The sequence below is a fragment of the Leucoraja erinacea genome, chromosome 8 (assembly GCF_028641065.1).
Source record: "Leucoraja erinacea ecotype New England chromosome 8, Leri_hhj_1, whole genome shotgun sequence".
NCBI classification, from domain to species: Eukaryota; Metazoa; Chordata; class Chondrichthyes; order Rajiformes; family Rajidae; genus Leucoraja; species Leucoraja erinaceus.
Window position 1 is genome coordinate 44231696 of NC_073384.1, and position 24455 is coordinate 44256150.

General features: G+C 43.0%; 1 long non-coding RNA gene across 2 annotated transcripts; it reads left to right on the top strand.

The window, feature by feature from the left end:
• The first annotated feature begins 25 nt into the window (after positions 1-25).
• LOC129699640 (uncharacterized) lies at positions 26-23693 on the top strand. Of its 2 annotated transcripts, XR_008723897.1 has the most exons (4): positions 26-684; positions 10713-10984; positions 20861-21068; positions 23545-23693. It is a non-coding gene; the product is annotated as an uncharacterized LOC129699640 (long non-coding RNA). The 2 variants fall into 2 exon arrangements; XR_008723896.1 differs by lacking the exon at positions 10713-10984.
• The last annotated feature ends 762 nt before the right edge of the window (positions 23694-24455 follow it).

The window sequence follows — 24455 nt, forward strand, 5'->3', positions numbered from 1 at the left end:
CGTCGTCGTTACCTGGTGAAACTGGGACCAGTCCTGAGTGATACTCTTCCCTTCAGTCACTCCCTCTATCACACCATATTAGTCTCTTCCTCTTCGTGGTGGGGAAAAGGAGGGCGTGATCACACCTCTGTTTAGAACAACAAAATTCCCCACTTGATCCCACCCAGAAAGTGCATGGTCTTTGAATCATTGAGGTTTCACCATCTTGAGACTTCAGACATCACCTAGTTTCATATTACACAATGAGATCATCGGATCGCCAAGAATAATTTAGTTTACAACAAAAACAGTGTTGGAATAACTCAGCGGCTCAGGCAGCATTTGTGGAGAACATGGATAGGTAACGTTCTTTGTGCCTACATAACTTAGTTTATATTTACTTAATGTCGACTACGTAGGCACATGGACTTACTTCAATTAAGTAGTTTAAAATTGTATTGATTTTCGCTGTTACTCTAAATAAATAAATGAGCTACACTCCAGTCCGTGAATGACCAACATAAAAATCAAAGTGCCAGGAATGATCAGCAGATCAAAGCGAATCAGGGGAGAGAAACAGTTGGGACAGGTCGATGACCTTCGGCCAAACAAACGGCAAAATAGGTCAGTTTTAAAGCACAAAGTGGAGGAGGGGCGAACAAAAAAACCCGAAGGTTTTTACACAATGCAGTGAGAAAAGAGACGGTAGGCCTTGTAGATTTTTACATTTCATTTGTATTTGTATTGATACATTAATTACAATCATTACTCGTGTTTCAAGTGCTCTCATTAATACAATCTCTTAAAATGCGTCAGCGCCAACCCTGTTTCCTTAATGCGACCATGAGGCGTTTGTGAGGCTGTTTGATAACCTTTGTGGTTTGGTTCTTCCGCACAGAGCCTTTGTGCGGGCTGCACCGAGTATCAATCCATCAGATAGAAAAAAAGGCTGGAGTAACTGAATGGGATAGGCCACATCTCTGGATAGAAGGAATGGGTGACGTTTCGGGTCGAAACCCTTCTCCAAACGGGTCTCCCAACTGAAACGTCACCCATTCCTTCGATCCAAAGATGCTGCCTGTCCTGCTCAAAGATACTATAGCAGAGCTTTGGTCCTGCTGAGTTACTCCAGCATTTTGTGTCTATCTTCGGTGAAAACCAGCCTCTGCAGTTCCTTCCCACATATTCAATCCATCAGCATGTACTCCTACACTTTGGAATATGCCAGACGGCAGCATTTACTTGCGGATATATTACAATGGAAAATAATCAGCTGACCAGTCAGACTCCAGTCACTCCCTCTTCACCCCTCTCTCATCAGGCAACAGGTACAGCAATTTGAAAACACAGACCTTCAGATTCAGGGACAGTTTCTTTCCAGCTGTTATTAGGCAACTGAACCATCCTCTCATCAATTTAAGAGTGGTTCTGATCAGACTTTAATGGACTTAATCTTGCACTAAATGTTACACCCATTATCCTGTATCTGTACACTGTGGACGGCTAGATTGTAATCATGTGCAGTCTTTTCACTGACTGGATAGCACGCAACAAAAGGCATTTCACCTTACCTTGGTACACGTGACAATAATAGACTAAACCAAAATGACAATTCTACAATACAATTCAACTGGCATGTCTTTGGTAGTGAGGGAATTGTTTCTCAAGTTTGTGAATTGGAGAAAGATGGATTTCAACATAAGATAGGATCTGGCAAAAGTCGAATGGGAACAGCTTCTCACACGTATGTCTACATGCAACCAGTGGGGGTCTTTCAAAAGTGAGATGATACGAAATCAGGGCCAATGTGTTCTGTAAAGGTGATAAGAAAAGCTAAAAGTCCCAGATACCAAGAAAATTGCACCAGCATGCAAAATTAAGGAAAATCGCAAAGCATTTTGCAAGCATATGACAGGAAGATGATAATCTGGGAAGGAATTGAGCACATTAGGTACCAAAATGGCAATCTGTACGTGGGACCAGAAACGGTAGGACTCTCCCATGATTGGGGTATTAAAATCAAGAGGGCATGGGTATAAGGTGAGAGGCAGGAGTCTTAAGAGGTATGTTTTCCTCTACATCCTTTACAGAGGGTGGTTTAGATTTAGGTTTATTATTGTCACATGTACCGAGAAAAGCTTTGTTTTGTCAGGTCTCTAATCAAATCAGATAATACTATACATAAATATAGTATAATCAAGCCAGACTCAAGTACAATAGCTTGAGCAAAGGAAAAGATACAGAGTGCAGAATATGATTCTCAGGATTGTAGCATTGTGTGTAGTTCCATAGACGTAGTCCAATGTCTGCAATGGGGTAGAGGTGAATTGGACAGTACCCTAGAGGACTTCACATTCACAAGAAGATTTTGGACAAGCATTGTTAAAATATGCACTGAACATGGGTGCAAACAGATTTTGGAAGTCTTATATATTTTGATAAAATTCAATCACATGAAAGATTTATAATTCATCATAGATTTTCTACGCCACTGTTTGCTGTGGTTCTGTGGTGAGTCACCTGGCTTTGACAACTGCCACAACATTGGGTCTCAATGTCATAGGTTTATATCTTTTGACTGATAAGATTAGGGAAATAAACAATTGAATCTAATGAGCTGCTTATCAGTGTCGTTACAGCAGTAAACATATTCGAGATAATTCATTTATTTCTGTGTAAACTTTGTTCATCACACGTGTAAGCTCTGTGCACGTTGTGTTGGATAAAACTGAACAAAAAGCTTCTGATTTTCAAGTGAAATTAAGAAATATTTTAGAGACAGGGAACTGCAAATACTGGTTTACAAAAGAAATGCACAAAGTGCTGGAGTAACTCAGAATTAGTGCTCCTCCAGCTAACAATCTCAAATAAATGAACAATTCCATTTTTGGGATTCCTGCAATCTTTTCCTCTGCTGCATGTTAGATTTGCATTGATTAAATTGAGGGTATTTGTAGTGCTGGAAATCTAGCTACAAATGCATTACATAAAGTTTAGTTTAGAGATACAGCATTGAAACAGACCCTTCGGCCCACCGAGTCTACGGCGATCAATGATCACCTGGTCACTGGATCTATCTGACACACGGGGACAATTTCACAGAAGCCAATTAACCTACAAATCTGCATGTCTTTGGAATGTGGGTGGAAACCAGAGCACCCAGAGAAAACCCGTGCTGACGTACAATCTCCATACAGGCAGCATCTGTAGTCAGGATCGAACCCGGATAACTGGTGCTGTAAGATAGCAACATATCGCCACCATGACCAAAGGGTAAGTTACTGTAGAATGCGATTTGTAGGGCCTGACGATCGACAAGTGCAGCTGAATAGGCAGAAGAATCTGGAAAGTGCTAAAGCCCTGACCATAGATTATCAAAGCTAGTAAAGAGTTTTTGGAACTTACCTTTGGGTCCTCCTCCATCAAAGGACATCGGGATTAATTTAGAAACCATAGTTATATATTGTTTGATGTGACTGAGTTATGCAGAAAATTCTGGAGGTACCAAATGGTCTAGGCAACATCTGTGGAGAGATGAATTGAAATAAACATATGTTGAAACATATTATTAGAACTAGAAGAATATGGAGATTTAACAAATGTTATGGGCCTGGATATAAAAGGGAAGAAGTGAAAGATTAGGTGTTAGAGCTAAAATCAACAAACAAAATCCTTGCATAGGTCCCCCGGCGGTCCAGGTACTGGAGGATGAAGTGCAGGCCTAGGTTGACTGCGTCATCCACCGATCTATTTGGCCCAGTATACAAACTGCAGAAGGTTCGTGATTTTTTTCAGCTTGGCCAGCACAAGTCTTTCGAAGGTCATCATGACTGCAGAGGTCTTAAGACCAGTAATCCTCATCTTTTTGGGTTATGGGAAAATAGTGGAGACCTTGAAGCAGGCATGGACAGTACAGGTTTGAAGGGACTGGTTGAAAATGTCAGTGTAGACCTGTGCCAGTCGTTCGGCACAGAGCTTGAGGGTAGAGGGGGAAACATTGTCCGGTCCTGGAGATTTCCGGCTTTTCTGTCTTCTGAACAGCCTCTCCACCTTCTGAATTTCTACTGTTTGTGATGGAGAAGTGGCCAGACTGATGCTGGGCAGCAATGAGGGGGTGGGTAGTGGACGAGGGCCCAGTCTTTGCAGACGAGTCAGGCTGTAAGTGGGTGCTAAGTGGTGATTGGAGGGGTGGGTGGGGAAGGGTCCAGTCTTGCAGACTGGAGTCAGGCTGTAAGTAGGTGAAATGTTGGTTGGGGAGGGAGTGAGGGGGTGCCAGGGTTAAGTTTCTGTTTATTGAACCTGCAGTAGAACTCGTTCACGTCATTGGTCAACTGACGATTGTCCAAAGAGAGGGGGGCTTTCCTCTTGTACCTGGTGATTTCTTGCATGCCCTTCCAAACTGAAGAAGAGTCACTAGCTGAGAACTTGCTCCTCAACTTCTCAGAGTACCTTTCCTTGGCAGCTCCGATTCCTTTTCTGTTGGTTTTGAGTCCTTGTAATAATAAAGAACCTCACATCTTGGCAGGTTATACACTGTTTATTTAGAATAAACAACTACAAGCTCTTACTTGAGAGTTAACTTCATACTGAGGAGCAAAGTGCTCCTCTAGTATCTTTGCTGAGGAGTGCAGTAGCTCGCAACGCTAAAAAGCTAGTGGGCGTAACTACAAAAGCATAACTCATAACATGAGCCATTGATCTACATCTTCCCAGCTTGTACTTAGCCTCCCTGTAGAGGTCTGCATCAAAGGGTCAATGGTTGTTGAAATAATGCCTTATGTAAATAGTAAAATAAATAAGTGATGATTATTTAATATTTTGTTAAATGTGATTAATATCAAAGATGTCTAATGCCCGCACTTCTGCATCAATGTAGGTATGTATACACTATATTTCTTTACACTAATATAGAATGAAAAAATATCTTGGCATGTGTTCATTTATATTTATTCACAATATTAGGATTTCAGAGAAAGAGGTTGAAGGAAAGAAAAAAAAGTTCAACAAAATTAGGAGATCACAAGAAAGAAACTAGAGAGACATACATATGTGTGTGTTATATATTTATATACATATATATCACACATATATACGCATCATATATATATATATACAATTAATATATGTGTTTATTTATATATATATATATATATATATAAGAAACTAGAGGAATATATATGTGTTATATAATTATATACATCAATATCACATTGATATATGTGTGTGTATCATATATAATATATAAATATAGGCAAATATATTGGCTTATGGCTTATGTTCCTTATATCTTATATCAAAATATAAAGGCAAATATAATTGCTTTTATGCCTTATGTACATCATGAGAATGACTCATCTACATCATGAGTTGCTTGAAATCAAAGTTGCTTCTGATCCATGAGGAACTTTGAAATATATTATCTTTATCTTGCCACTCACACACAGAAACACACACATACCATTCCCCCACAACACTGATTAAACCAAAGATCATAGAATTCATATGGTCCAGAGACCTTTCATTGCGCATTGTTGCTCATTTTATACGCAGTTTCCCTTTTTAATTTTTTTTTAAAAAAAGGAGCACCTTATTTATTATCAACAAAGATAATAATGGTCTAACATGGAAGGCTAAGAGACCAAGACAAACTGCAAAATTCAATGGACTGACGTGGATTAAACTGTGAGAGGCATAACAGAGATCGGGGTCTTATTCCTAAAATGGCGGAAGTTACGTTCCGTTGCGTGCCGATCCATACTACACGTCAGTCCATTGGATTTCGTAGGAGTGGTCTATCTTGCTCCTCTAGAATCTTTGGTTAATATGTAGTTAATATATTAAATGGAATGAATGTCAACAAGCTTTGGAAATGTAACAAAGAAAAGGAACAGACAGTTAACAGCCCATTGTTACATAAAAACTAGGTTACATAAACCCAGTCTGCACTACTTAAAGAGAAGGAGCAATGAGACTGCTAAAGATCATTCAGAATATTAGTGCGGCACACAAATCAACGGTTGACAGTGGAAACGAGCAGCATCAAGCTTTCATAACATTGGACTGAAGGGCTTGTTGAGATCTGTGGATAACATAGAGAGGAGAGGAAGGAACAATGGAGAACTCTGGTTCACTGAAGAAATAGGAACAGAAAATAATTCATTTTTAAAGCATTTTCATTCCCTTTCAGACCGCGAAGCACTTTCTTACATTATAATGCCCAACAATCTATATAGTGAAATGCTTATGAAGGAAATTTGGTGCTCAAAGAAAATGGCTAGTTTGTTCACAGTAAGCTCCCATATGATAATAGCTAGATGGAAGAATCTCTCCCTCAGTGTCAGCAAATCTAAAGAGTAAATGCGATCTAGTCACTGTGTACCTAGACCCAAGAAAGCACACCAATATCTCTCAGTATATCATGCAAACCAGTCTTCTTCCTTTGAGTTTATAGACCTTCACACTGTCGGAAAGCAGCCACTCATATCCTGATCATCCCTCTTCTCCCCTCTCCCATTAGGCAGAAGATACAAAAGCTTGAAAGCACGTACCTCTGGATTCAAGAATCTCTTCTTCCCCGCCGTTATCAGACTGTTGAACGGACTCCTTCTAAGCTAAGGATGAATTACCAATCCCCTAATCTATCTCATTTAGACCCTTTCACTTTCTTTTGACTGCACTTTTTCTGTAGCTATTGCACTATATATACAGCATTGTTTATTGGTTTATGATACAGTGAAAAACATTGTTTTCTGTGCTATTCAGGTAAAAAAAACATCCATAAAAACGATTGCTGTTTGTATTTGTTAGAATGTTTTACCTGAATAGTACATGAAGCAAAGCTTTTCACTGTATCAAGATACAGGTGACAAAAATAAACCAATACCAATACTAGATGGCCAATTCCAGCATGGGGCCACCTGAGAAGGAAGATAAGTTCAATGCAATGCTGATAGGTAGCACTTCCAGCAATGAAGTGCCACCTATTGCCATCTATTAACCCAGGTTGTTTAGTGAAACCTCTGGAGTGGGGCTAATCCCATATCTTTCGATGACACAGAAAAACTGCTCACTGAGTCACAGATGACAAACATTCATCACTTTCCTGAGAACACCAGGAAAGCTGCAGGCCCAGATGGTATATCTGGGCGAGTACTAAAGTCTTCTGCTACTCAGCTTGCTCCAGTGTTCACCACAATATTCAACCTCTCCCTGGCCCATTCCGTGGTCCCTGCCTGCTTAAAAAGATCCACCATTGTACCAGTGCCAATGAATGCCTCTCCAGCCTGCTTGAATGACTACTGACCAGTGGCCCGCACCTCGGTAGTCATGAAATGCTTCGAGAGGCTGATCAAGAACCACATCTGCGCCTTCCTCCCTCGTACCACGGACCCGCTGCAGTTCGTATACCGTCCGAACAGATCCATGGATGATGCGGTCTCCCAGGTTCTGCACACGACTCTCCCTCACCTTGACAGCCAGAAGGTGGGTTATATGAGGATGCTGTTCATTGACTTCAGTTCAGCTTTCAACACCATAGTCCCCACCAGACTTGCTGAGAAGCTGCTGGAACTGGGGCTGAACACATCCCTGTGTGCCTGGATCGTGGACTTTCTCACCGCCAGGCCCCAGGTGGTCAAGATGGGGAGAATTAAATATCACAAAAACTAAGAAGCTGATTGTGGACTTTAGAAGGGCTCATCATCTGAGGACATACACGCCACTGGAGATAAATGGGGCTACTGTGGGTAGGGTGAGCGGCTTTAAATACCCGGGAGTCTACATCACAGAGGAACTGACATGGACAACACACACTGCCGCACTGATGAGTAAGGCAAGGCAGCTCCTTTACCACCTCAGGCAGCTGAGGAAATTCAGAGTCTTTCTGAGGATCCTTCAGTGCTTCTACTCTGGGGCTGTAGAAAGCATCTTGTCCGGCAACATCTCAATCTGGTTTGGGAACATCGCTGCCCAGGACAGGAAGGCTCTGCAGAGAGTAGGCACGCTGTGAAAACAGAGAGGATGAGACTGAGTTTCTTCCCACAGGCCATCAGGACTGTAAACTCTTATCTCTCCAATGACTAATTTACTGTTGTGTTGTGTCTTTTTAAATTTTTTTTTCTAAAATGTAAATACTGGTTCTGTTCTGTTCTGTTGTTTTTGCACAATCCGCAGGCATTGCCACTTTCATTTCACTGCACATCTTGCATGTGTATGTGACAAATAAAGTTGACTTGACTTCGACTCTGAGAGGTAACAGAGGGATTTGAAATTGGATCCATTAGGCATAAAAACAGGAGTTAATGCTGAATGACCTCAAGATTTGACTTTTCGACATCTGGTCCAAGTTTGCAAGCCGTTTTACTATGATGGCATAGCTCGCATAGCAATGAATGTTCGCAAACAAGAGTCAAGAGTCAAGAGTCAATTTAATTGTCATTTGGACCCCTGGAGGTCCAAACGAAATGCCGTTTCTGCAGCCATACATTACACACAAATAGACCCCAGACACAACATAATTACATTTAACATAAACATCCATCACATAGCTGTGATGGAAGGCCAAATAAACTTCTCTCTCCACTGCACTCTCCCCCCCCCGATGTCAGAGTCAAAGTCATAGCCCCCGGCTGGCGATGGCGATTGTCCCGCGGCCATTAAAGCCACGCCGGGTGGTGCGAGGTCGCACACCGGGTCTTGGTGTTGGAGCCCCCGGTGTGCGCTCGCAGAGTCCGCGGCCATTCCAGCCGCGCGGGGCATGTAGTTGCCATTTTGGAATCCTAAAGGCCATTAAGACACTCAAATAGTGGTGTAACCTGTCTCCTATGAGTTCAGGAAATGTTGAAAAGATGGTGTACTGAGAGACATATAGAGAGCATTATAGGCCTGGCACACTAAAAAAAAATGTGGTTTGATATTTACATGAGTTAGTCGGAAACTGAGCTGAACAGGAGTTGTGAGACTGGACATACCTGTTTTGGAATTACAGCTGCATTAACATACCATGGTTGTTAGGGCGTAGTCTATAGCAACCATTTCAGAGAGCTAATGTTTAGAAGGAGGTAAGGTTGAATGTTCATTTATTTATACATTGAACGCTTGTAACCCTTTCTTGACCATACAGTGTTTTATGCACCAATTTACAAACTAGAATCCTGCACTTTTTTATCTACACTTTCTCAGTAAATGTAACGCTATATTACTGTAACACTGCAATCTACACAAGATACAAGATACAAGATAAATTTATTCATCACATGTGCCAGATGGCACAGTGAAATGAAATTCCCATACAGCCATACAATAAAAAAAGGGACACAACACACATAGGGTTTGACATAAAACATCCCCACACAGCAGAATCAAAGTTTCCCACTGTGTGGGAAGGCACCAAAGTTAGTCTCTTCCTCCATTGTTCCCCGTGGTCAGGGCCTCCCCAAGCTCTCCGCAGTTGCCGCTACGGGCGGCCCGATGTCCAGGACCGCTCGCCGGTGTGTTGTAAGTCCGACGTCAGGGCTGCGGGACGTCCTCAGCGGTGTGGACACCAGATCCGGCCCCCTCCTACCGGAGTCAGCGGCTTCCAAAGTCCGCAGGCCGCGCCGGGTGGAGACTGCTGCTGGAGACCCTCTGCAAGGCGCCCCAGGATTCCATGATGACGGTCAGCGCCGCCCGCGTTGGAAGCTCTCCGCACCAGAGCTCCACGATGTTGGAGCAACGGCCCAACACTTCGGAGCTCCAAACACTCTGGTATCTTTCTCTTTGCACTGCCCATTGCACTTCTCTATGGCTTAATTGTAATCTTATATAATATGATTTGACTGAATAGCACGCAAGCATAGCTTTTTGCTGTTTCTCAGTACACGTGACAATAATAAATCAAAACCATGTTCAAGAAGGAACTGCAGATGCTGGAAAATTGAAGGTAGACAAAAGCGCTGGAGAAACTCAGCGGGGGCGGCAGTATCTATGGAACAAAGGAAATAGGCAACGTTTCGGGCCAAAACGTTACCTATTTCCTTCGCTCCATAGATGCTGCCGCACCCGCTGAGTTTCTCCAGCACTTTTGTCTACCATAAATCAATACCAATAGACTTGTAATGACACTTTGGTCCACCGAGTCCATTGATCACCCATTCACACTAGTTCTATGTTATCCCACTTTCTTATGCATCCCCTACACACTGGGGCAATTTTCATAGACAAATTAACTTGCAAACCTGCATATCTGTGGGATGTGTGAGGAGACCGGTACATCTGGATGTAACCCACAGGGTCAAAGGGAGAATGTGAAAACTCCACACAGACAGCACCTGAGGTTACCTGCTGCGCCACTGTGCCACCCTGGTGACAATAAGGTTGGATTTCCCCGCATTGTTCTAGGGAATCCATCTTTCTTTTCCATTGACTCAGAAACATCGTCTGTTCATTTCCCCCCACAGATTACTGTTCTTTTTACAAACCATGTTCTCGGGGTATCTAAATCTAACTTTTATTAGTTATTTAAGTTATGACATCGGATGGAAGCTTCATACCAAATCTCGTTGCGCTTATGTGCAATGACAATAAAAGACATTATTATTATTATTAGATGCTGCCGAACTGCTGCGTTCCTCCAACAGTTTGTTTATTACTCCTACCAGACCTGGAGTAGGATTGGAGTCCATTTGTTTTCATGGGGGATCTGTCTTGGAGATTGAGGAAAATTGGTTAATTAAAAGCTTTTTTACTTATTTTAGATTACCATTTTAATCGGTGGTGGTGGCACAGCGGTAGAGTTGCTGCCACAGGCGATTTTTCAGCGGACTGCCGGCGACTCAAGTTGCCGGCAGTCGCCTGAAAAACTGGGAACTGCAACGGCGACTGTCAGAGTGGAACACATAAACACATCGCTTCCTTCACCAGCCCTGTCTAAAAAATTAACACGGTGCAAATCCAAGGTGATACAGACACACACTGCGATGAACAGGAAGGTTGGCGCTGTAAATAGACGGCTAAAGCACAGTGTACGGTAAGTCCTATAAAAGAGGGGGCAACGGGGGGGGGGGGGGGGGGGGGAGAGGGGGGAGAAGGGGAAGGAATGGAGTCAACTTTTTAAGAAGCCAGAGATACACGGCTGTGAAGCTCGGCAGACATTTAACATTACCGATTATCCTTGGTTCTGAAGAATACTGCTTACCTTTTTTTCCCCAATGAGCCAAATAAATTCACCGGTCAGCACTGCTACAACCTACGAGACCCTTCGAGAACCTTTGACCTCCTGGCAAGCCACTAGAAATCCTGGCGACCCACCTACGGCTCGAGAATTCTCGCTACTCTCCATGGCGGCTTCATTCTAGTCGCCGCTTTTTTTCAACATGTTGAAAAATTCACGGCGACCATAATGAGGCCGCGACTAGTTCCCGGAATGCGGGAACTGTTCACGACCAAGAAGGCGACCCCCCCGGCAACTGCAGTTGCCTAAAAAGTCGCCTAAGTGGGACAGGCCCATTACAGCGCCAGAGACCTAGGTTTGATCCTGACTACGGGCGCTCTCTGTACTGAGTTTGTGGGTTCCCCCCGTGACCCCATATGTTTTCTCTGGGTGCTCCGATTTTCGCCCACACTCCAAAGACGTACAGGTTTGTATGTTAATTGGATTTGGTAAAAATTGTCCCTAGTATATAGCGTGTGCTAGTATAACAGGGATCGCTGGTTGCCACAGACCTGGTGGGCCAAAAAGTCCGTTTTGCGCTGTAACTCTAAAAATTAATGTTCTTTAATTATTTATGGCAATGTTAATATTTTTAAAATGTCATTGTCAAACCCAGTTAGGCCACTTTGAGGATGAGTGGGTGAGTTATCTGACAAATTCCGTCTATTCTGTTTTCATTTCACCTGGCTGTGTTCCTGTCATGAAGAAGCAAGATGATTAATGCCTGGAGACACAAGAGGCTGCAGATACTGGAATCTGGAGCACAAGCAAACTGCTGGAGGAACTCAGCGGGTCAGGCAGTGTCTGTGGAGGGAACGGAATGGTTAACCTTTCAATTTGGAAAGGCTCAGTGCCTTCTGGCTTGCTCCTTCCACGCCTCCTCCTTGGGTGTTGTGCAGGCATCATGGATTTATGTGACTAGTTGAAACTGTATCAAGAACATGCTTAGAATAGTCAGATAGTGTGGATGGTGCATGCAGCATGGAAGGTATATGGATGTGAAACTGCAGCAAATCTGAGGATAGGGGGGTCCAGTGTGTGGGAACAGGATAAAAAGTTGTAGTGGGATGTGATGCAGTAGCGGTAGAGAGAGGAGGAAAGTGGGGAGTATTGTGAGTGTTGGTGGTGACAATATGATTGTGAACAGAGTAGCTGAAGGAAGGGATTTGTCTCAGTATTTCAGCCCACTTTGAAAACCTGGCTCTGTACATTAATCTCTGCTTCTCATTCATGGATGTCCTACATTTACTTTGTACCCTGATACATGCCTCTGAGAAAACCCCCCAAGAATCTTACTCGCAACCCAAGTGGACAACTTTATTTTCTACTTTACAAGTGCAATATGCGACCATGGTATTCATCTACTTTATGCAACAATAGGGATGTCCAAGTTGTGACCCCCACACATCAACTCCCATCAAAGGAAGTTACTGTATTCAACCAGTAAGCATTAAGGTAGATCGGGAAAACCATTGGCCCATAGTACTGAGGCACAGTTAGAAATTCAAGGGATCTGTTGTAAACAGGTATATGTTACATTGTTTGTGAATACTTTTGAATCTTCCTGAATTTCTAGGCTCATTATATAATGTATCCTGATGCTCAAACATTTGATGGATAAGTAGCTCCGGTCTTGTGGGTGAGCTGGACATAGAATCATTTGCTATACAAAATCATCCAAAACTGGTTCCCTTACTCTAATGATAGAACTCATGCACACATTTTTAAGGGTCTACAGTCGTTCTGGCAGGTTGAACAAGTGCAGATAGTTCACGCAACAGAGATTCAAACTATAAGTGCTTAAAGAAAACAATGAAACCAGAATGCCTTTGGAATTTGGAAGCACTGCTTCACCTATCCCCAAAGTCCATGGCACAAGCAACACAAAGATCTTTCTCACCACCAACTTTCTTGAACACCCCACGGTTTCTGTGTGGATAAAAGGCAACGTGAGAGTGGGAACGATGGAGTAATATGGTAGGCAGCAACAGTCAGCAAAACAGTCACACAATTTGTCTTTCATCTCTCCTTTGCCTGTCCTGAAATAACTCCACATAGTAAAACTGATTTGTTTTCTATTTTGTACATTTTATGTACCACATGCAACGTTCAAAAAACAATGAGGTACATGGGTAGGACAGGTTTAGAGGGATATCGGCCAAACGCAGGCAGGTGGGACTAGTGTAGATGGGACATGTTGGTCAGTTTGGGCAAGTTGGGCTGAAGAGCCTGTTTCCACGCTGTATGACTCTATGACACTCTCTGTGGTCTTCTCAACCAGAGACTGGGCGGTTGCTTTGCTGAATTCCAGCATGGAGGGGCCGCCAAGAACAATAAGGGATCCAACATATAGTGGGAGGCTGCCGAGAACAAAGAGGGACGGGGGACGGGGAGGTGGGGGAGAAGGAGGAGGGACTATATTGAATACTTGTCGACGCCCTTTACATGACGAATCTCACATACTTTTACCAAGGATCCTATCGCGGAGCAAGATAGAACACTCCTTCTAAATGCAATGGGCTGACGTGTAGTACGCAATAGAGTGGAACGTGGGCCTTTTTTTCATCCATTTCAGTACCCTGACCCGACCCGACTCGCAATGTAATCAACGTTGCGGGGGAACAGTTTCTGTTAATAAATTATAATTCTGAAAATGAGGAGAAGATTTTTACCAAAGAACTTTTATTTTTACGAGGATGTTTCTGTAACCGGCTTCCATCTCGCACTAGTTATCTTTGCTCTGCTATGGGATCTTTGGTGCAGACCAGAAGCCGGTTACAGAAATGGGGCCGAAAATTACCCATGAATCTGCCCATGACCATACTACGTCTTTTTCGTCGAGTGATCTATCTTGCTTGCTATAGGATCTTTGCTTTTACTGTATGCAAACAAAGAATCTCACTGTACCAAGTACACTTGACTATAAAGTATCAATGAATCAAAGGTATCAATCACTGCAACTATCTTCCCCTTTGCTCCATCTATTGTACTGTACCTCGGTGCATGTGACAATAATAAACCTAAACCATATTCCCAGATGTTTAACAAACTCAACACTGACATTCTCTTCCATGTTCCATATCCATGGTCCAGAGCATCCAGAGACGCTGCCAGATCCAAAGTTCTCCAGCACTTTGTGTTTTGCTTTCACTTCATCAGCTGAAAAAGCATTGCTGCATGTTAAAATGTCTCCAAAGATGCACAACTTTATTAATCAAAACTACAACATAAGGAAACCATTTGCAGTGTAGACAGGCAAGACAGTACAAGTTTTACGAGATTTACTTGTGGGTGTGTCCCATAGCTATTCAAAGCATTGTTCTTCCAGCAGTTTATTTGAAGCAGTGCATTTTGATTTTTTTTCAGGAAGACAAATTAACATTCAGCTTTTAATTTAAATTGGTACTGACATGTAAAGTTATCCCAGTACAGCATAAAGAGACATTCCAGAAGATGGAGGGTTGGACAAAACACATGCATTTATAAATGCAAACCTATTCAGTGAGATGATCTAAATACAGCAACTTAGCTATTCGTTTTACCAGGGGAAAAAATTGTAATCGCAGTAAGGCATTCTTGTGAGTTAGAAAGGAATAAGTCATGTACATGCTTCCACAAGTAAGTCTCTTTCCCCTCACAATCCTGTGCCCATCCCTATATCAATGTTCATCCAGATTCAAGATAGCAAAGATAAGATGAGCAGGATTATAATTTGTTTTTAAACTGGAGAGGCAAGAAATAAAATAAGATAAAAGTAAACCGAAAATGTTGAAAATACTCAGCAGGTTAGCGGAATCTGTGGCAAGAGAAACAGTTGCCTGACCCACTGAGTTACTCCAGCACTTTGTGTCTTTTCTGGGTAAACCAGCATCTGGATTTCCTTGTTTCCACATTTTAGATTTGGAACCCTTTGTCAGAACTGTGTATTCAAGAGGCTATTCCACATATTCCGTTGGTTAGCTTACAACCCAATGCTGTGAACATGGAATTTTACAGTTTCTGGTAACCCATCTGTTCCTTTCCAACTCTTACCAGTCTAGTTGTTGGCTTTTGTCATTGTCTAACATGTTGGACGCAAAACGCAGCTTTCCACCTCCGGAACCGGGATGCGAAACGTCAACTGCAGGTGCGATGGAATTATGTCCTGTTGGAACGCTGTAAAGCCCCAAAGTACCTAAGTGGTCCTCGATCGCACGATATCATATCGCCAACATGTTGCGAAAACCAAGGCAAAGGTCAACACCCGGAACAATGTCATAAAAAAATTGGGAAACAGCCCATTTGGAAGTGACCCAACAACAATCTGCACTGCAGCACTCAGTGGCAGAATATGCAAGCCCCGTCTGGTGCCGTTCTAAACATGCACGCAAGGTGGACTCTGCATTGAACACTGCCTGCAGGAAAACCACAGGATGCCTGAAGCCGACAAAGGTTAAACATCTGTACGGGCTGGCTGGCATCGACGAACCATCTCGAAGACGTGATAGGGCAGCAGCAGTAGAACGCTTCAATGTGGACACAGACCCCCGTCACCCCTCGCACAATCACCAACATGCCAAGAAACGCCTGAAGAGTCGGAACAGCTTCATGGAACTAGAGCCAACCATACCAGGCACCAAAACCAAACAACAGATGGCACCAGGACACCACCTGCCTTATACTACCTGGAAAGACCTTAACCTCCACCGCACTGGAATGGGACGTTGCGGACTCAACCTAATGAAGTGGGGCTTCTCGGACTCTGATAAGTGCAACTGTGGAGTGGTACAGACAATGGCCCACCTACTGACTTGCGGCGGAGAGGCATGCACTGCGGACGATCTCCGCAGAGGCACATATGTGGCACTGGCTGAGGCAAAGCAATGGCAGAACATCGTCTGACGCACGAGCGAAGTGAACCAGTCTAGTTGGAGTCTCTCTCCCTTTTTTCCTCTTTGATCATAGTATTCCATCCATCATCTACCTGGCTCTCTGTCCATCATTCCCCTCCTCATCTTGTTCATCCACCACCTTCTGTCCTACTCACCCCTGCTCTAATATATATTGGCCATCTTTTCTCTCCCCACCCACAACTAACAAAGGGTCTTAGTATTGTTTTGAAATAATAGTAATTTAAATAAACAAATAAATAAATAAGTGGTATCAGGACCTGGCAACGGGAGGTAAAACAACAAAAACAGACTTGGTTGGTAGTCCCCTTTCTGCGGAGTTTAATGTTATAATAGAGCGATTGTTCCTATTTTCTTTTTCTTTCTTTTCTAGGATCTATTTTCTCACTTTACTTCCTTCTCTAACTTCTTTTCTAAGGGGCTTTCTTTTCCCAACACTCTTGCACTTCACGACTCTCGCGCACTTTCTTTACTTTCCTTACTTCTACCTTTTTCTTAAAGCTCAAAAAAAATGAAGCGGTACAAAAAATGTATTAAGATATATGTGTTGTGTAGTATTGTAATTTACCATACTTCTAATAAAAATAAAATTAAAAAAAAAAATAAAATAAATAAAGTATTGTTTTGAAATGTTAACAGATCCCTTTTGCTTCCCCCTGTGGGATTTGATCAGCTGAGTTGCTCCAGCAATTTATTTTTTGTCACAGTACTGAGAAGTTAGCTTTCAGTGGGAAAGAAGGTGGAGGCGAGATGGGGAGAACAAAGGAGAAAGAGTTCAATATTAGGACAAGCCCGCAAATTAGAGTGCCAGTGTTAGGGGCCTATCTCACTTTGTGATTTTATGAATGACGACGTGCGTCAGTGACTGACGCCAGATGTCGCCTAAAAACCTTCAAGTAGTACGACGCAGCCGTGTCAAGGTACGACATTCCGTGTCACCATGCCTCACCAGAGGACGGCATGCAATAGCATACGACAGCATAGAACAGTACCTGTGACGGCACAGCCATCAAGCGGCGTCAATGTATGTCCACCCGCGACACGACGCGGCAAGACACGACAGGTTGCATCATCTGGGGCAACATCGCGACGCATCATGTCGCATTATGTCGCATGGTGACGCATCATGACGCACAATAAATTAGCATAGGCAATGCCCGTGCATCACCAAGCGTCACCACGCGTCACCTGTTCGTCATCATGCGAAAGGGCGCACGACAAGATAAGACACGTAGATGTCGCGCGAGGATCTTGAACATTGCAAAATCCTGAGGAGGCAGGGAGACACCGCGCATCACACACACATCACTAAATGCATCACCACGCGTCACATCCAGACCACGACGTGACAACCTCTTTTCAGGCTGTCCTGATTTCCCCCTTATCCAAGTGGGACAGGCCCTTAAGAGTCAAGACAGGACAATGAAATTATTACTTGCTGCGGCACAATAGAATATGTAAACATAGTACATAACGGGAGGAAAAATAAGTTCAGTGTGTGTATATACACATGCACACATACTCAATAAATAAGCAAATATAGTGCAATAATAATAATAATGGTCTGTTGTAGTTCAGAGCTTATTTGTTGTCGTGTTTAATAGCCTGATGGCTGGAGGGAAGAAGCTGTTTCTGAACCTGGACGTTACAGTTTTCAGGCTCCTGTACCTAGCGATGTTACAAAACCTACCTTCAGCGGCGCTGCAGATCTGTCATGGGCTGTGTGTGCGACTCGGACACCTTTGAGGGGGGGGGGGGGGGGATTAAAATGCAGGTTTGTATCGCTTGTCGGAGCGGGATTTACTCGGGGTGCTAATCGATGAAGAAAAATCGATCGGACTTCCATTCCCGTTTTTTTTTTTAAATCGCTGGACAATTTAATAGTTGGAATAAAGTATAAAGCTACTTTTAACACCCTCAACGCCTTCAACATGACAGATTGTAATATCAGGACAAAACAAAGGGTAAATCGTTTATTTCACATATAATCTTGCTTCTTGGGGTGGCTTTAGTCTAATTTTACGACGCGAAAATGTTATTTAGTCCCCAAACGATTTGGCCATGTCTTTGCCTACCGATATGGGGTTAAAATTCACGGCAACGGCAACGTTCTAATCGATCACATTCCAGAAACACCGACTCACAAGATGATTAAAATTCTCTTTGTTTTTGGACAATCGTGTCATAAACCGTCTATATTTTGTGTTATTGTCTATCCATAATCAATATTTTATACTAAATATCCACAACAGTTTTAGTCACATATATTGTGCAAAAAATAATAATTTTGATTAGAAACATAGAAACATAGAAATTAGGTGCAGGAGTAGGCCATTCGGCCATTCAATATGATCATGGCTGATCATCCAACTCAGTATCCCGTACCTGCCTTCTCTCCATACCCCCTGATCCCCTTAGCCACAAGGGCCACATCTAACTCCCTCTTAAATATAGCCAATGAACTGGCCTCAACTACCCTCTGTGGCAGAGAGTTCCAGAGATTCACCACTCTCTGTGTGAAAAAAGTTCTTCTCATCTCAGTTTTAAAGGATTTCCCCCTTATCCTTAAGCTGTGACCCCTTGTCCTGGACTTACCCAGCATGGGAACAATCTTCCTGCATCTAGCCTGTCGAACCCCGTAAGAATTTTGTAAGTTTCGATAAGATCCCCTCTCAATCGCATAAATTCCAGAGAGTATAAACCAAGTCTATCCAGTCTTTCTTCATAAGACAGTCCTGACATCCCAGGAATCAGTCTGGTGAACCTTCTCTGCACTCCCTCTATGGCAATAATGTCCTTCCTCAGATTTGGAGACCAAAACTGTACGCAATACTCCAGGTGTGGTCTCACCAAGACCCTGTACAACTGCAGTAGAACCTCCCTGCTCCTATACTCAAATCCTTTTGCAATGAAAGCTAACATACCATTCGCTTTCTTTACTGCCTGTTGCACCTGCATGCCTACCTTCAATGACTGGTGTACCATGACACCCAGGTCTCGCTGCATCTCCCCCTTTCCCAATCTGCCACCATTTAGATAATAGTCTGCTTTCCCGTTTTTGCCACCAAAATGGATAACCTCACATTTATCCACATTATACTGCATCTGCCAAACATTTGCCCACTCACCCAGCCTATCCAAGTCACCTTGCAGTCTCCTAGCATCCTCCTCACAGCTCACAGATTATATTGAGAGTGGATGTTTCTAGATTAATGTATGGGAATTAAACATTAAATTCCTTCCATTTGGCATAAGTTCACAACAGTGAGATTTATAAATCATGTTATATTGTGAATTCTTGTGTGAATGGGATTAGTTTGTTATTTGGTTACTTAGGTTATTTAAAAAATGTAGCCTATTCTTAAGAAATAGATAGCTGTTTAGATCTAGTAATTGAATTTAGATTAATTAATTGATTAGATTTAGTAATTGAATTTAGATTGATTAGATGAATTTAATTGATTTGATGAAACTGATGAATATGAATTTTTTGTTGGGTATTTACTATTTGTTTTAGCATTTAACTTTATCATTTCTACCTTTTTTCTAAAACTGCAAATAATAACTTGTTTCTGTTAATGCTGTTCAGTGTTTTTTTCCATTACATTTTAAACAGATGTCTCCGAAGGAGAAATGGAAATTTGTCAATCCAAATGCCCAGCAAAAGAGACTGATTTAGACAGCATTTGCAGATATTATCCGAATTTGGACTACTCCAAATGTGATTATCTACAGGACATTCTTAATGGGAAAGTAGTGGGCAGAAAGGCATTGTCATGCGTGGTTTGATGAGCAAAAACTTGTAGGTTACAATGCCAAAATTTTTAAGTTGAGGAAAAACAAGGTGTACAGCGTTGCTTATTGGTTACAATCTGAGGAGTATGATGATGCTACTGATTATGATATGCCAATGTACCATCTAGCAACAGATCTTCTCATAAAGACTTGGTCTATTGCTAGAAATTGTGCTCCACCCCTGCCGTTTAAGCCCTCTGCTGCTCCTGCTACCACTAGTCCCCAGCGTGTGCTCTCCACCTCGGTTGGCTACCCCATCTAACCACGTTACCTCTCCCGCATGCTCACCCTGCCGGTCGCCTCAAGTGTCCCCAGCTGCTTTCTCCTTTTCGGGTTCACTGCCTCCCTCCCCCACTAACTTCTCTAGTATGGAGGGAGAGGGGTTTGTCTGTACGCGTTCGGGTTGTATTAGTAGACCGCCTGACAGATATGGTGAGTACGTTTAATTCCGTGTGCTTTACATTTGCCTAACAATCTTTTCTCTTTACGGGGAAGGATGCAGATTGGTTATTGCAATTGAACCAATCAGAGTAGTGTAGCATCACTAATTCCACCTTACTGTACACTTTATATTTACACCCATTTCCTACATTAAGTAGCCTTGGAAGCGGTAGTGATGAACTAACAACCTACTGTACCGCTCTGCTATATGTTATGATTAAAGATGATTTAAACTTCAGACCTGTGTTTATTAAGTCACTTACACTCTCAACAGTCAGTATTATGCTCTTTACTGTCCTACTGTGTAACAGTTTGTTATTGGTTCATTTTTGTCACCTAGATGCAGTGAAAAACTTAGCATGCAATTACAGTCAAATATAACATACATGATTACAATTTAACCATATATGAGTACAACAGGTAGTGCAAACGGAGAAAGGAAACAGAGTGCAGAATATAATGCATCCTCTGCTTAGAGAGTTCTGTTCAAGAGTCTGGTAATAGGAAAGGGGCTGTTCTTGAATCTGGTGGTATGTGCTTTCAAGCTTTTGTATCTTCTGCCCAACAGGAGAGGGGAGAAGAGGGAATGGCTGGGATGTGGATGATCCTTGGCTACTTTCCTGGGGAAAGTAATTTGATTGAATGGGAGGCTGGTTCGTGTGAAGAACAGGGCTGCATCCACAACTCTCAGCAATTTCTTGCGGTATTGGGCAGCTACCTAACCAATTTAAGATGCACCCCAAAAGGATGCTTTCCACAGGCTTCTTCTGTTCAAGGTTTGTACAAATTTCCACCATTAAAGAAAAAAGACATTCGCCTCATTTTGTGACAATATTCTTTCCACGCCTTAAGATGTAAATAATCAGTCGAGACCAATCTCCAGTTATATATGCTCACATTTTGCCCTGTTAAGATTTTTTTTTGCAGGACTGGAGTATATGTAGCTGACCCCAGTAATCCACTGCATTGTGGGTGGGATTGTCTTTCCTGCTATCTAGCCACTGGCGACCATTCATTAGCTTCAGTTAACCCAGTCTGCATTATACTGATCAAAGTCCCACTGAAATAATATCACTGTGTTATAGTTATAGTTCTAAGGTTATCACTGTACCTAGTTTCTCATTTACATTCTCCCTCTACTTATCAATGCTGGATACAGAAGAGTAGAGGTCATTCAGATGCTAAGCACTGCAACATGGCTAGTAATGATACAACAGGACTGATGTGATGTTTTTGAACATGGGTAGGCAGCATTCTGGCAGACAGTGCTGCAACTGGCAATGAAACATGATCCAGCTGCACTTTATCATCTGTCCAAAAACCTAGCAAAGGCAGTAATTCTGGGGAGAAAACCACTTCTGGTTTATTTAGATCATGTATTTGTGAGGGAAGATTTCCGTCTGCAGACAGTGGACGTGGACCTCTCGTTCACCTGAGATACAAGAAACTGCAGATGCTGGTGTACAAAAAAAGACAAATTGCAGGAGTAACTCAGCGGGTCAGCCTAACCTGTTGAGTTACTCCAGCACTTTGTGGCTATAGTTGAGTCATGGGTTTATGCTGCATGCCAAAGAAGGTGGAGCAAGTACAGTGAATTTTACAGTTGAGAAACAGTCTAATTGGCACATTTGTGTTGGCTCTTTGAAAGAGATTTCCAATTAATCTCACGCCTTTGTTCCTTCACTGTAGCTCTGCAATATTTTCCTTTACAAACCAATGCAATCTCCCAGATATATTGGGGCTGGAGATGGATCAATTTAATTTATCCTTCCAAACAGGCAACATTCGAAAACACAGAGCAAATGAAAACAGGATTAAAATAGGTAGAGCATTACAGGCACACAGCAAAAGTTATATGCAGCAGTTAAAAACTCTGCTGTGAGAGCACTGCCATTGCAAACAGTTGGAAGTTACTCCGTAGAGTGCTCAGCAAGAAGAGAAGTGGCCAATGTGGCCTACAAAGGAGGTCTGTAGCTGATTCTGATTGTATTTGCACTGACAAACGAGCACACAACCACAGAAACTGGATTCGAGCCCATGGGAGATTTGCTATGCTGCAAACATGTCAGGATTTGACAGTTTTGGTGAAGGCATGTTTGAACAGTGAGGCATGGGCTAAAAATGCTGAAGTTACCAGTGACGCAATATCCTGTAAATGTCTAGCATTCGCTCTCTTCCAGGAAGAGGGATGGAGGCAAAGAGAGACAGGGGGAGGGAATGTAGAAAGGGGATGAAGGAAGGGAAGGAGAAAGGGGAGAAAGAGGAAGCGTGAGGAAAAAGAGGGAGGGGGAGGAAAGAGGGGGGAGGAAAAGAGAGGAGGGGGGGGGGGGGAGGATGGAGGGGGGTAAGGAAAGGTGTGTGTGTGTGTATCCCTGTGTGTGTATGTGTGTGTCTCCCTGTGTGTGTGTCTGTGTGTGTCTCCCTGTGTGTGTGTCTCCCTGTGTGTGTGTCTCTGTGTGTGTGTCTCTGTGTGTGTGTCTCTGTGTGTGTGTGTGTGTGTCTGTGTGTGTGTGTGTGTGCATGTCTGTGTGTCTCCCTGTGTGTGTCTCCCTGTGTGTGTGTGTGTGTGTGTGTGTGTGTGTCTCCCTGTGTGTGTGTGTGTGTGTCTCCCTGTGTGTGTGTGCATGTCTGTGTGTCTGTGTGTGCTGTCTTCCTGTGTGTGTGTCTCCCTGTGTGTGTGTGTCTCCCTGTGTGTGTGTCTCCCTGTGTGTGTGTGTCTCCCTGTGTGTGTGTGTCTCCCTGTGTGTGTGTCTTCCTTTGTGTATGTGTCTCCCTGTGTGTATGTGTATGTGTCTCCCTGTTTGTGTGTCTGTGTGTGTCTGTCTCCCTGTGTGTGTGTGTCTGTCTCCCTATGTGTGTGTGTGTGTGTGTGTGTGTGTGTGTGTCTGTGTGTGTGTGTGTGTGTGTGTGTGTGTGTGTGTGTGTGTGTGTGTGTGTGTGTGTGTGTGTGTGGGTGTGTGTGTGTGTGTGTGTGTGTGTGTGTGTGTCTTCCTTTGTGTATGTGTCTCCCCGTGCGTCTGTTGTCACATCCTGGCCTTAAGACAGGGCTGCCAACTCTCACGCTTTGAGCGTGAGTCACGCATTTCAGCCAATTCTCACGCTGATGACAGAATTCTCACGCTGTCTTCAGTCCCTGCACAATTTGTCTTTTTGCGCCATATCACAACGATCTGTGCGGTCTGTGGAAGCGTGTCAGTTGGCGGCTGTGAGTGACGTCACGTCTCTTCTCTTCTTTCTTGGTTGGATGTGCAGCCGCCGACAACATGAAGCAGCCGGAGATAATACTAACCAGGTGAATCGGTTGTAAAACATGGGGAGGACCACAATGAGGCCAAACATCTAGGACAGGGTTCGGCAACCTACGGACACGGGTCGTAACCCAAATAACCTGAACACCCTCCTCCCATCCACCCCCCCCCCCGTCGCAACGCTCCCTCGCAATTTGTCACTCTCAACTCTCACCCAATGTTGGCAGCCCTGAGCATGTACATGGTAAAAGTCTCCAACTGGGTCTACTCAAGAAGACCAGAACCACAAACAGCCCATAAATACATCAACTGGCATAAACCCTGGCCCCTAATCCAAGTCCCTCCTATATGCAGTGACTTTAAAATGTGACAGTGCTCAAAGGTGGCTGTATCCTTTAACGCCACGAGAGTCCAGACAAAATTGATGTACAAATCCTATTGTGAAATATTTGCTTCATATTTTCTTGTTGATGTGAGCTTGGTTTGCTTATGAGAATAAATCTGTTCTTTTTTTTGCAATAGCAGCCAACTTTAATAAAACATCTGCAAACTTCAAAAGGACTTGAATACTTTCTAGTTCTGGATTCACTGAATCCACAAACCTTCTCTCCCCTAACCGACAACTAACTACGACTGCATTTAGTACTGTGAGAAAATTAGAAGTAAGACAGGTTGTGGTCTATAGAAGTCGGCTGCAGCTGCTGGGTTTTACAGCTGTTGCTTCGGCTTAATGAAGAGTCGGATGAAAGAGGATATTGGGTAGTGAGTTATCACTAGATACTTATTATTATCTTTATGGAACCTACATTACAGTAACTTTCCAGCTTCTGCAAAAGTTATCATTCAAGGGATAGCACTTATTTTCTTGTGTGAAACATTTTATGTGGATTTAGAAATTACACCTATTGCCAATAT